This window comes from Empidonax traillii, unplaced genomic scaffold, assembly GCF_003031625.1.
Source record: "Empidonax traillii isolate 1590-97213 ecotype Southwest subspecies unplaced genomic scaffold, ASM303162v1 scaffold344:size748272, whole genome shotgun sequence".
Taxonomy (NCBI): domain Eukaryota; kingdom Metazoa; phylum Chordata; class Aves; order Passeriformes; family Tyrannidae; genus Empidonax; species Empidonax traillii.
In genome coordinates this window covers 365590-377187 of record NW_020955537.1, presented here as the reverse complement: position 1 = coordinate 377187, position 11598 = coordinate 365590, and positions in this window count along the sequence as shown.

The window sequence follows — 11598 nt, the reverse complement described above, 5'->3', positions numbered from 1 at the left end:
ACATGTTGAAATCAAAACTAGAAGAAAGGAGAAAGTATGGAGGAAAGGAAGGAAGTGAGGGGAAAGGAGAAGCCTTGGGAACCTGTATGTGTTAAAGAGAGGGAAAAGGACTGTTTATCAGAGAAAAATAGGAAGAAAATAAACTATATTGGACAAAGAAAAAAGTGATGTTTGTTAGATAGGAATATGAATGGGATAGAAGACTGAGAAGTAACTGTCCTCAGTACACAAACAGCTGCTCTAGAAAGCCGCTTTCCAGGCCCCTGGGGATTAAGAAAAAAACAGATGGATTTAAATTGTATGAAAATTGAGATGCAAGTTAGGCATAAAGAAAAATTCTCTAATTGTAAGAATAATATCTTTGAATTAGATTACCACAGAAGTCAGAAGATTTAATATTTTTACTCTGGACAAGATTTCAGATTGAAAGATTGCAGAGTGTCCCTTAATGGCCGATTTTCTGTGATTCTATGATAATTATTATGGAATGTAAACCTAAGACAGGTGTGGTGGGAAGAAACTGGGGGACAGGGGAATAAACCCTTCTTTACTTACAAAAGAAACTTAAAAGAGGGTGTACTGCTAAAATAAAGTAGGAGGATGTTTGTACAAAGCAGATGGTAGGAACAAGAAAACGTGAGCAGTAGAGAGTAAAGAAGAGAGTCAGGATTTTGACAGAAGCCACACATGAGTGAAGGGAATAATTGGCCAGAACCTGTAAATGCGGGGTTGCAGTGCAGGAAGGAGTACAGGCAAGAAATTGTCTGGGAAGCCTTAGGCAGTCCTGCAAGAACACCACACTGAAGCACAGCAAAGATGGCTTAGGAGTCAAAACAAAAGACCCACACACCAAGGAAGCATCAGGTCTTCAGCAACACCACAGATGTCCATCTCCTTCATTTTCTCAGCTGAAGATACTTGGTGGAATTTTATACAGTTTTTTAATTGTGGGAATAATTGAAGTTATCAGGAGACCTCCTTTTATTAAACGTTCAAGGAAACATCTGTGTCCAAAACCTGCAGAAAACAACAGCTTGCTGTTACAGCAGGATGGCTTGAGTTCCACCAAAAAGAGTCAGTAATGCAGACATGGTAGCAATACATTTTAATAACTCCTTGTGTAAAATTGCTCCCGGAAAAATACTTTATACAATGGGATTTTCCTGCCGTTAATAAAGATGTGATAAACAAAAAAAAACCAACCAACCAAACAAACAAAAAAGTTAAATCACTATATAATCATACAAGCTCTCCATTTGAAATGAACATTAATGCAAATTTGCAGGTTTGCAGTCTCTGTGAGCATCTCAGACTACAAAAATGTTGTTGGTATTTGCACTGATTCGCTGCTGTACCCAATGCTGCATATGCTCTATAGACTGTGGTGGTGTGAGTCACGCAAGAATTACGTAACATTTGGAAATACATTCAGTCATCTGTTTGCTACAGTAATACTGCTAACAGATTCTTCACTCTCTTTTATCTCTACAGTCTTTATCACCCTTGTTAAATGCTATTTTCATGCAACTTCCTCAGGGGGAGATGACTCAGCTGGAGAGTAAACTCTAATGCTCCGTTGACACCAATGGCCATATGTGCTGGTAATCAGGTGCTGCCATGCCCTCATCCTTGACAAAGCTCTGTTGCATCAGTTTTTAATTGCATCCAGAGTAATATTCCATACTACGTACTAGTGCAAATGTTACCATGAACAGAGTGAATGGCTGCAAAACATAATCAATAAAAGGCACAATTCATTATGCAACCCTTCTTCCAAAGTAATGTCAGTTCTCCAAAGAATCAGTTTTCCCTCCTGGCCATGCACCTTTTGGCTTGTCTCCTGCCTGACCACGCTGAGGAAACATGGGCTTTTCCCTAAAGATGAAAAAATGCAGGATCAAGGCCAACCTTTAGCCATGGACCCCTTCCAGTAATCCAGACCACTCAATCTCCTGATTTGTGATGTGATGGCCAGTCTCTTCGCGAACGAAGAACCGGGGAAGGTCTTTCCACCTTCCAGCCTGCGCATTGGATTTTTTAGGTGAGACACAGTGTGCGCGGAACTGAGCCCACCCTTTAATCCTGAGGTTCATCTGCCGGGACCAAGCACGCTTGGACGGTGGCAGTGAGGTCCTCAGGACGTAGATGGATTGCCTTACAGGGCTAGCGAGCTCCATCTGCCCGGGGAGGGGCTCCGACCGGGAATCGAACCCGGGTCTCTGCAGTGACGGTGCAGTGAATTTTCCCCTGGACCACCGGGGGCTCCCATCTCCTGATTTACCTGAGTGCTAATTAGTTTAGCACCCCTTAAAGGGCTGCTGCACACCTTGGAGGGTTTAGGGCTTCATCCAAGCCCTACTTCTCTGATGGAAGGTGGGGGAGGGCAGCAGGAGAGGGTTGGGGTCTGCTGGTTTTCACACACAAACACACACACACACAGACACGCACACGAACACATTGTTGTCCAGTGTCATTTCTTCTCCAGCAACAAGAAAGAGCAGTTTTACTATTTCCTGCCAGTAACTGGCCATTTCTCTCAATCAAGCAGCCTGAAGGCAGCTGAGATGTTTCAGACACTCAGCATGGACATGTCAACTTCAGGCTTTGCCCAGGAGACTGAGAACTTCTGTAGCCTGTGTTGCTGCCAGATGTGTAAAAATGCTGGATGCATAGATCATAGAGCCAGCTGTAAAGTCTGTCATTAGTGCTTCTGGCCACTTTTACAAACTTTTTTTTTAATTTTAATTTAAGCATCAGGGTGTCTTTTATGGTTGTTTAAATCACAATTCTGTAGTGGTTGACATAAAAAAAAAAAAAAAAAATGTCAGTCGCTGGCTTTGGCTGCCAGAGATATGCGCTGCTAAGTGTTCAGATATGTGAGATGTCATCTCATGAAGAAAAAGAAGGAAAAATATTTTCAATTCACCTCATGACTACTAGCTAATTGGCTGACATTTCAGAACCCTGTGTTCACCTACCTGACATTCTTCATAGTAAATGAGAGAAACTGAAGAAAATGTTTTTTTTCAGGTAAAGGAATTTTCAGGCATCATTTGAATTTATTTTGAATGTAAACGAAAGGTGCTTTTTGATTATGAGTCAGAGAACCTCAAAGACCATTTGTATACAGTTGTGTTATGTACACTGCAGCCAAGCCTATGTCTCAAAGGCCGGCTAGACAGGCTGTACACAAATACCCTACTGAGGTCACCCTCTGTGTGGAGACAAGGCTTCTTTCAGTTCACTACTCGGATGGTATTACAGCTGCCAGCCGGCTGTAGGTATGAGCTTTGGGGTAGCTGTGACCTACAGCTGGAAAGCAGGAGGTGCTGGAGCAGGACCCTGGGCTCGGCCACCAGCAGGCAAAGGCCTCCTGGCGCCTACACTTGCCCTACCAACACTGGGTCCAGAGCACTCCCTGTATCCTGGAGAGGGCAGTGGTGAATAATGGCACCTACAAAGAGGCCTGCACACATGCCTGGCTCCCACGGCTGTGCCAGCCCCTCAAAGCCAGGTACTAACAGCGTGCCATTGAGAGGTTGCATATTACAGCAGGAACCAGTTGATGTATGTGGGCACCTATGGGGTACTTTCAGTATTCCAAATAGGCTTCTATAAAATCCCCATCAAAATACGTGGAAATACTGGTGGCAGAGTAAAATAAACAGGAAGGAGAGCAGAAAAAGTTGCCATTTGCAAGACAAAAACAGAAACAAGAGGCGCTTCCGTCCTTACAGTTTGTGCACGTGGCTTGGGAATAAGGCTGGTGGCCAAAACTGCCTGATTGTGCCTATCAAGTGTCCCAGTGTTGGGAGGGAATGTCCTGAGAAGCTGGCTGGCCACTGACATTTGGAAAATGAATGTATTGTACTTGCCAGGTGCTTGGGAGCAACTTTTGGCATGAAATAACTGGCATGATATGAGCTTGCAGGCAGTGTTATTATTTCTTATTCTTCTAGACTTCCCATTGTATCAGGGGACTAAACAGAAGCCTGTTTCAGAGCACATCAGATATTCCAAGGGTACAGTTACAGATGTATTTACAGTATATTAATTTTATTAACATAGTTAACTAGAGTAGAATTGTGTATGGAATATTATCCCAAATAGCAGTGGAGACCTGAAATGAATCTGAAATGTACGCTGTGGAGACACTGGGAAAATCTGGGAAAAGTCAAGGTAAGAAAATGTGAAGAGTGGCATTCTGTCGTCTGTGGTGGCTGAGCCGGGCTAACAGTCGGACTCTATGTTCTTAGAGGACCTCTCCAACCTTAATGATTGCGTGATTCTGTGATTGCACACTTCTGTATTTCTCTTACTGCAAGCGCCTAACAAATAAAATGCATTAGTGACATTTCATAGCAGGAATCCATTTGATGTAACCGCTGTTTACAGAATTTATGAAACAGATGAATGAATTTTGCAGTCCTGAGCTACTGTTGTTGTTTAGAGACCAGCTTTAACTAGGAACATTAAAGCCCTGCTCTCCTCCACCCTTAACTGTTCCTTCTGGTGTGTTTTTTTTAAGTGCCGCTCCAATATTTCTAACCTTAATACTCACCATAGCAGAAGTAATTGAAGTCAAGCATAAGATCAGATCTAATGCAGCAGTCTGTCACACATTGCTCCAGAATGACCTTTAAATCCGTAGCAATCTGTGTCTCTTAAAGAAGACACTGGCTTTGTTCCTGGAAGCCACAGGTGCTGCTCGTGGCACATCTACACAGAAAGACACAGAGGGACACTTTTAACCTGCCATTGTTGCATTACTCAAATCATACAAGGTAGAAATTACTAATTCAGTGGTAATGGTGGTTAAGCTGTATCTTTTATAAACAGTAGGAAAATCAATTGCATTAAACAGGTCTGTATAGCTGGAGAGGGAGCTCTTACAAGCTGATTTGTTTTCTTTACTTGATCTTGAAAGAATGTTGGCTCGTGGCTTTGGATGAATGACGAGAGTAGAAAAGCCAGGCAAGAAACATGAGCTACCTATTTTCTACTGACATGTTAAGGTCTACCTGTCTCACCTGAGTTTTTCCATATTCTTCAGAGATTCAAACAAGTTGGCTCCTGGTCTTTAAAACAAAGGTGAATCATCAATGCAAATTTTAACATTTTATTACTGAATATGTAAGAGGCTCCACTCTGTGCTGATTTTCATTTTTAGTATGCAGAGACAAATTCACTCAGGACATGGGTGTAAAATGTGCTGTGCTGTCACAGCTCCAGAGAGAGGCGGCAGAATGGTTTGATAGTAAACATTCACACCATTCAGCCTGGGAGACTTCAAAGGTCTACATTTTCATCCTGCTTTCAAATTAGTGATTTGAAAGTTACAAATTACAGTCTTAACCTTAGCCTTTCCTTAATCTCCCTCTGGCTCACCAATAAATCTCTGATATTTTCTGAAATCTACAGTTTGTTTAAGGACAGAGTGATGCTGAATGTTATTTCTCATTGACTTCAGAGACACGGTTCTTGTCAGGATTTTATGACTTCAAAATGAGTACCATCCACTTGATAAGTTCATGTGGACCAAAATATTAGATTGCTTACATTTGCTCACTGACAAATTTACAGTTTTCAACCACAAGGAGTAGGAAATCCAAGCTTTTATACCATGTAAATAAAATCAGAGTATCATGAGGGTGTAAATAATCACTTGAAATCTAATGAAAAGATAGGTGATCATTTATTACAGTAATTCAATTGCAACCATTACGTATTTGCATTAAGGATGTTAATTAACATCTGCCTAATTATAGTGTTACTGCAACAAGCGAATAAGCAAGCATTCATCTAAATGCAGGAATGCCGTCTTTTGGGGAAGAAGGGACATATGCAGGACATCACAGAGAGCCAGAGAGCTCAGACTGGTGCTGCCAGTGAGAGTCAGTCCTCTCTCCTCCAAATGTGGTGAGCATTCCAGTCATTTGCCCATCTAAATCTAATGACTCGCTACCCAAAGCAGTAGGGTGGCATAAAGTATCAGATAATTTATCCTTTGTGACAGAGATTTCACTTAATTATTAACAGAATATCAAATTAATAGATCTCAGTTCTCAAACCACTGTCTTGCAATGGCCACATCCCCTTCATCTGCACAACCGCTACAGTGGAATGGACAAAAATGCTGGAAAGCAGCAACTAGTCAAAGACACCAGGATAACAAATCCAGGGATCAGTCCAGCCTATACTTACAAGTATCCCTATCACATTTAAATGCATGGGTGGATCTGGGTCTAATTTATAAGCCATTGTACAAATTCAGATTTTCACTAAGTTCCCCTTTTTGCTTTAAACTGCCGATATCTTAGGCATCAGATGGGTCTGGTTGCTCTTCCTTTAAGTGAAAAAGTAAATTAGAGCAATAATTCACTTCCTTTAGTCTTTTAAATAGATGTATACATTTCTGTCGTACTCTTTGGCTTATTATACTGAATTGTCTTATTGCTTAAGTTTGATATCCATATGACATTCCATACCTCCAAGTCTTTTCATCCATCTTCAGCTCCCTTGCTACTTCAGTATCCATTTTTACTTAGTATCACCGCTGACCAGGTTGCATTAAACACCACTGTGTTCAAGACCCTTCTCTATCCCTTTCCTGTTGTAGACCATTCTCCTTTTTGACGTGGGTTACACCTTCCAGGGATCTGACTTACTGTAATGTCACCCTCCACACCAGCTTTCATTTCTCATCAGAAACGTGCCTTTCACATGTGCTGCTCACTACACACATGTGCTCAGCTCCCTGTATCCCCAAAGCCTCCTCCAGTTACATTTCACTGAGTTAACTGCAGCCTCTGACTCCTGGATTGCCCCCTTTTAGCTGTGAACTGACAGCATTTTGGGTCAGTTAAACCATTCTGGGTCAATTAAACCGTTTTGAGCTGCAGGGCCACAGGATTCCATCTTCAAACCTCTGTGGGACCAGGGTCCAGTTATACATCCTGGTCTTGATCTTCATCTGGTCTTCCAAGAACAGAGCTTTCATCAAAAAGTCTGTGAGAAAAATAAGGACAATAATGCTCTCTCACACATCTATATATATGCAGAACTAACATATATGTATAGTTATGAACCTTAAGAAAATAGCAGGCAACAAGACTTACAAAAATGCTCCTTTTTTTGTGAAGGGATGGCAAGCTGACATTTGGCTGAGATAAATCACTTGTTGCAGACCTTCAGCTAGGTCCATGCAGCTCGGGAACTGGTTTGTGGAAGTCAGGTCTTGGGCCTGCCTGCTCTCCACCTTATACCAAAAACAAAGATAGGCTTATGGTCAAAGCCAGAGGTTGGGACAGCACGTATTGTCATTGCACATTAGGATGTGCAATGACAATACTGAGTTGCTCTCTGAGAGCAACTGAGGGCTTTCTTGTGTGACACATAGTGCTCATTCTTGGGGCTCCAGAAAGTTAGGACTCACATGCCTGTGTTTTGGAGGTGCAAGCCACACGAGTCAGTAGGTACATCAGCATGGGCTGGTCAGACCTGCAGTAATTGGTGGTGAAGGCACTATACTCTTACAGAACCTCAAAGCACTGGTGTTTGTGCAGTGTATCCTATGCTCAGGAGGACTGTCTGCTTGCAGCTTCCATACTTTGCACTTTAGATCACTTTGTGAGCCCTGCCACTTGCACTGAAGCTGAGCTAAGAAGCTCCTGCATCCAGCACCCAGAGCACAGTGACAGAACAAGATCATCAGTGCAAAGAAACCAGTCAGAGGGGTCCATAACCTCTATGGAGGGAAGGAGGCAAGGTGGGCAGCTTTGGCCAGCAATCTCAGAGGCCAGCTAAGATCAGCAGCTGCATCAAAACTGCATAAAACTGCTGCCTAGAAGGTCTCACACCACAACCATGCCAATATCCTCCATCCATGGCAGGGAAGACCCCATCACACACACAGCTGTGCTTCAGCCTTCAAACAGAGACTTCATGCTGAGAGTCCCTGCGGCTGAGACAGGCTAAAGCTATCAAAACCAAACCTCAGACACTTCTCTTTAGTTAGGCATAGAACATCCTGACCAATGCCCCCTGCCAGCATGACAGGAGGGCACCAGACAGGTCTGCTCTGTGGTTACTTTCACAGATAGCTGCGCTCTCTGCATGGTCATGTTACTGAGACCTTCAAATTTATTTCTCGTAGCCAGCGCTCATCTATTTTCCATAGTATTTTGAAACTGCCTGGCATCAAAATTCTTACTATTTATAGTTTTACGTGCAACTTAATATTTACTTCAACCTCCAATAGGGGTGCTTATTGTAAATGTCAGCAGTTTATTTACTATGGTGAATTAATTAGTTGTGTAATGATTCTCTTTTTAGGGAGGAGAGACTGTTAATACTTGTTGGATTACTTGGGCATTATGACCCTTTGAAGTTCTTCAGCATTTTTGGATGTTTAGTTCAGGACCATGCAACTTTAAAGCAACGGGTGCAAATAATATCCCAGAGCTCAGGCGTAAAGAGAATTATTTTGTTTAACTCAGGTATTAACTGTACTTTGTCTCAAATGAAGATGTCAGTTGTGCTAAATTACAATGAAGTTCCAGTTGAAGAGTATAGGATGGGAACATTTCGTGAATTTATTTTGATGAATGCTATTATGGTGACTATCTGCTGTATTAATAATGATAGGACAACTGAAATAATGTATTACCAGCTGTTACTGGTAACCAAGCAAACAACAGTAATTTTTTCTTCTGTTGCCCCAAAATACATTTGAAGAAGAGAAGGATGAATACTGAGAAATAGAAAGTCACTTTGGTTTGTAGTTTAACTCCCTTTGATGTTTTTGGAGTGTAGTTACTTTTACTTGAACAAGACAAATGCATATGCAAATTAATGATTGCTAGAAAACGCATAACAATATAAAAGAATGCAGTTCCCTGTGAAATATGACAGGTTACATACTCACAGCTAGCACCACAATTTTTTAAAAAATATTAAAAACTACCAAAACCCAGCTGCTTGCTAGGCTGGCACATGCAAAATGGATTTTCAGGTGCAAAGTGTTGAGTTTTTATATATGACAGTGTGGAGACCTTGCTGAAATTTTGAAACTGGAGACCCCACTAGGCAGCCAGATATGCAGAGAAGTAGTGGAGGCAAGTTTTCTGGCATGTGATGAGATGGGACTGACTTAATACCTTTATTTTGTACAGCATATACTGCGCTTGTAGAGCTGCAAGTAAATAATATCCACCTTTGTCGTCATCATTTGGCACCTACTGGGGAAGCAGTTTTTCCTTTCCAGTGTAATTTTACTTTACCCAATTGACAAAAAAAAGGATTCATATTTTTGTTAGCAGATTTTGCCAGTCCACTCTACTTTTAAATATGCCTCAAGATCAAGAAGGATGGGAAGCTGTCAGGAAACAGACCCAAATCCTCTTCTTCTGCAACGCTAGAGAAAACACATCTGAAGCAGCTCTCCCCAGTGGGGATGGTTGGGGCAGATCTAATGACCAGCCCAGAAGAGCACGCAAGCAGGAAATTGGGGAAACAGATGGAGCCATGAGACAGTGAGAGGGGAGGGTGTCAAGCTGGTGAGCTAAGCAAACGGGTACCATTGTTTCCAAACCCAAGAAGCTCTTCTGCCGGAAAGATTACAGATTGAAATTAGCATCCGAGCTCTTTGGTGTCCTGAAATTACTGCACTCAGGGGTCCCACTGAGGGATCTGGAAGCACAACTTCCTTTCTTAGAAATAATGGGAGTTGCGAGGATATTTTTGCCGTTAGATTTATCTGTCTGAAAAAATGTACTTATTATACCCAAAAGAGCTTATTGGAGTTCCCATCTGGGGACAGAGATGTGTCCTGGCAAATCCCCTGTCTGCAACTTCTCAGGTTCCCCTACAAGGGTGCTATACATTAAATATCCAACTCAGAAACAGACTCTGGTCCCATCTGAGGATCTGTTTGATTTGAATTCAGTTCATCTGCAGGCATAGTAGGAACATGAAGAGTATCTTCCACCTGAGGCCCTACAAAATGACGAGATATCCATACCAGAGTTGTAAGTTCACTGATTATATGTTTGGACTGTTGGTTCTACTTGTTCAGAGTCATCATTGCTCAGAGTTAACATCAGCATCAACACAGTTATCATAGGAAGGAAAAAATAATTGGCACTGTCTAGTTACATTCTGGTTTGCATTCAGCAAAATAGCTGTCTAATACTGGGAATAATTAGTGAATTTAAATCACTGTTTCAGTTATCATTACTTCATTGATACTCCTTTTTAACTTCAAGGCACCCTGAGGGTCAGGCACAGTGTAGCACTGTTCAGGAAAACAAACAAACCATAGGCAGCTCTGTTAAGCCAATTTTTTGTCTCAAGTCTATTAAGGACTTCAGAGAAGTTGCATTCCCATTACTGAGATGAGAAATTGGATCATCAGCTGATCTGGTTGATGTGATTGGACATGGTCAATTCTTCTCATAGCAAGTCTGTATCTAGCTGTGGAAAACGAATCCTAAAGGAATCTGCAAAGGCCAGCTTGGAAATTAACAACAAAAGCTTTAGAGTCAATAATGATACTGTGTACTTGGACTAAGTTTATCATGCAAAAAAAAAAAAATGGCCAAGTTCATAATTCTAAGACCAAATCATAAATTCTGCATTCTGGATTTTTAAATGTACCTGAATAGATTTGAGTAGTCCTGCCAATGGCTACTGAAGTGTTTAGAGTATGGGCTATTCTCTGGTGTCTCTGTGTTATATGGTTTTGGCATATCCACATAATTTAAAATGAGATGTGTATGAATCATGTCACATATGTATTCAGCAGGAAAGATGCATGTAACTCAGCTCATGCTGCTAGCAGAAGAGAGAGAGGTTATCAGTCCATTTTAAATACAATATTTGACAAATTATGTCACGAAAGCAAAAATTGCAAAGAACCACTCTGTAGTCAGTACAAATTTTCAGTCCCTTCAAGACTTACAAAAATCATTCTTCTTGATCGTATTAGCAGCAATTGACATCCTAAGATTAGAGGAGTGTAAAACTCCATATTATTTTGACCATTTCATCAAGCATATATTTAAGTTAATATCTATTTTATCTTTTCCTGAATGACAGGTAATCAACCTCACCATAATTTGTGAAGTTCTTCAGTATCAGCTTAAAAACTGCAATCTCTAAACATAAATCATTTTAGAAATAACATGTATTGGCTGAAGTAAATAAAAGACACTACATGAATAAAATAGCAAATTTTTATTCTAGCCACAGAAGTGACGGAGTCCTAGGTGAACTCTCCCTGATTATGTGGTTCATCCATGGCAGATGGCATTGTCGCAAAGAATTGAGTTTTGTAGCTTGAACTCTCCTGCAAATCAATCTAGGATGGAATGTAATTAGTCTTGCAGCCAGCACAGGTGCCTTTACCCTCAGCTCCCTGTTGCAAACATGGAGAATCCAGGACAGGCTCTGCTGAAAGCTGATCAAAGTGATGCCATCACATAGAAAACCAGTTTGCAAAGGATCTTGAGGCATAATCTCAGGAGGTTCATGCCCTTACCTTGCAGCTACAAAAACACCGTACCAGCAGCACCTACACTACTTCCAGTGCATCTGCTC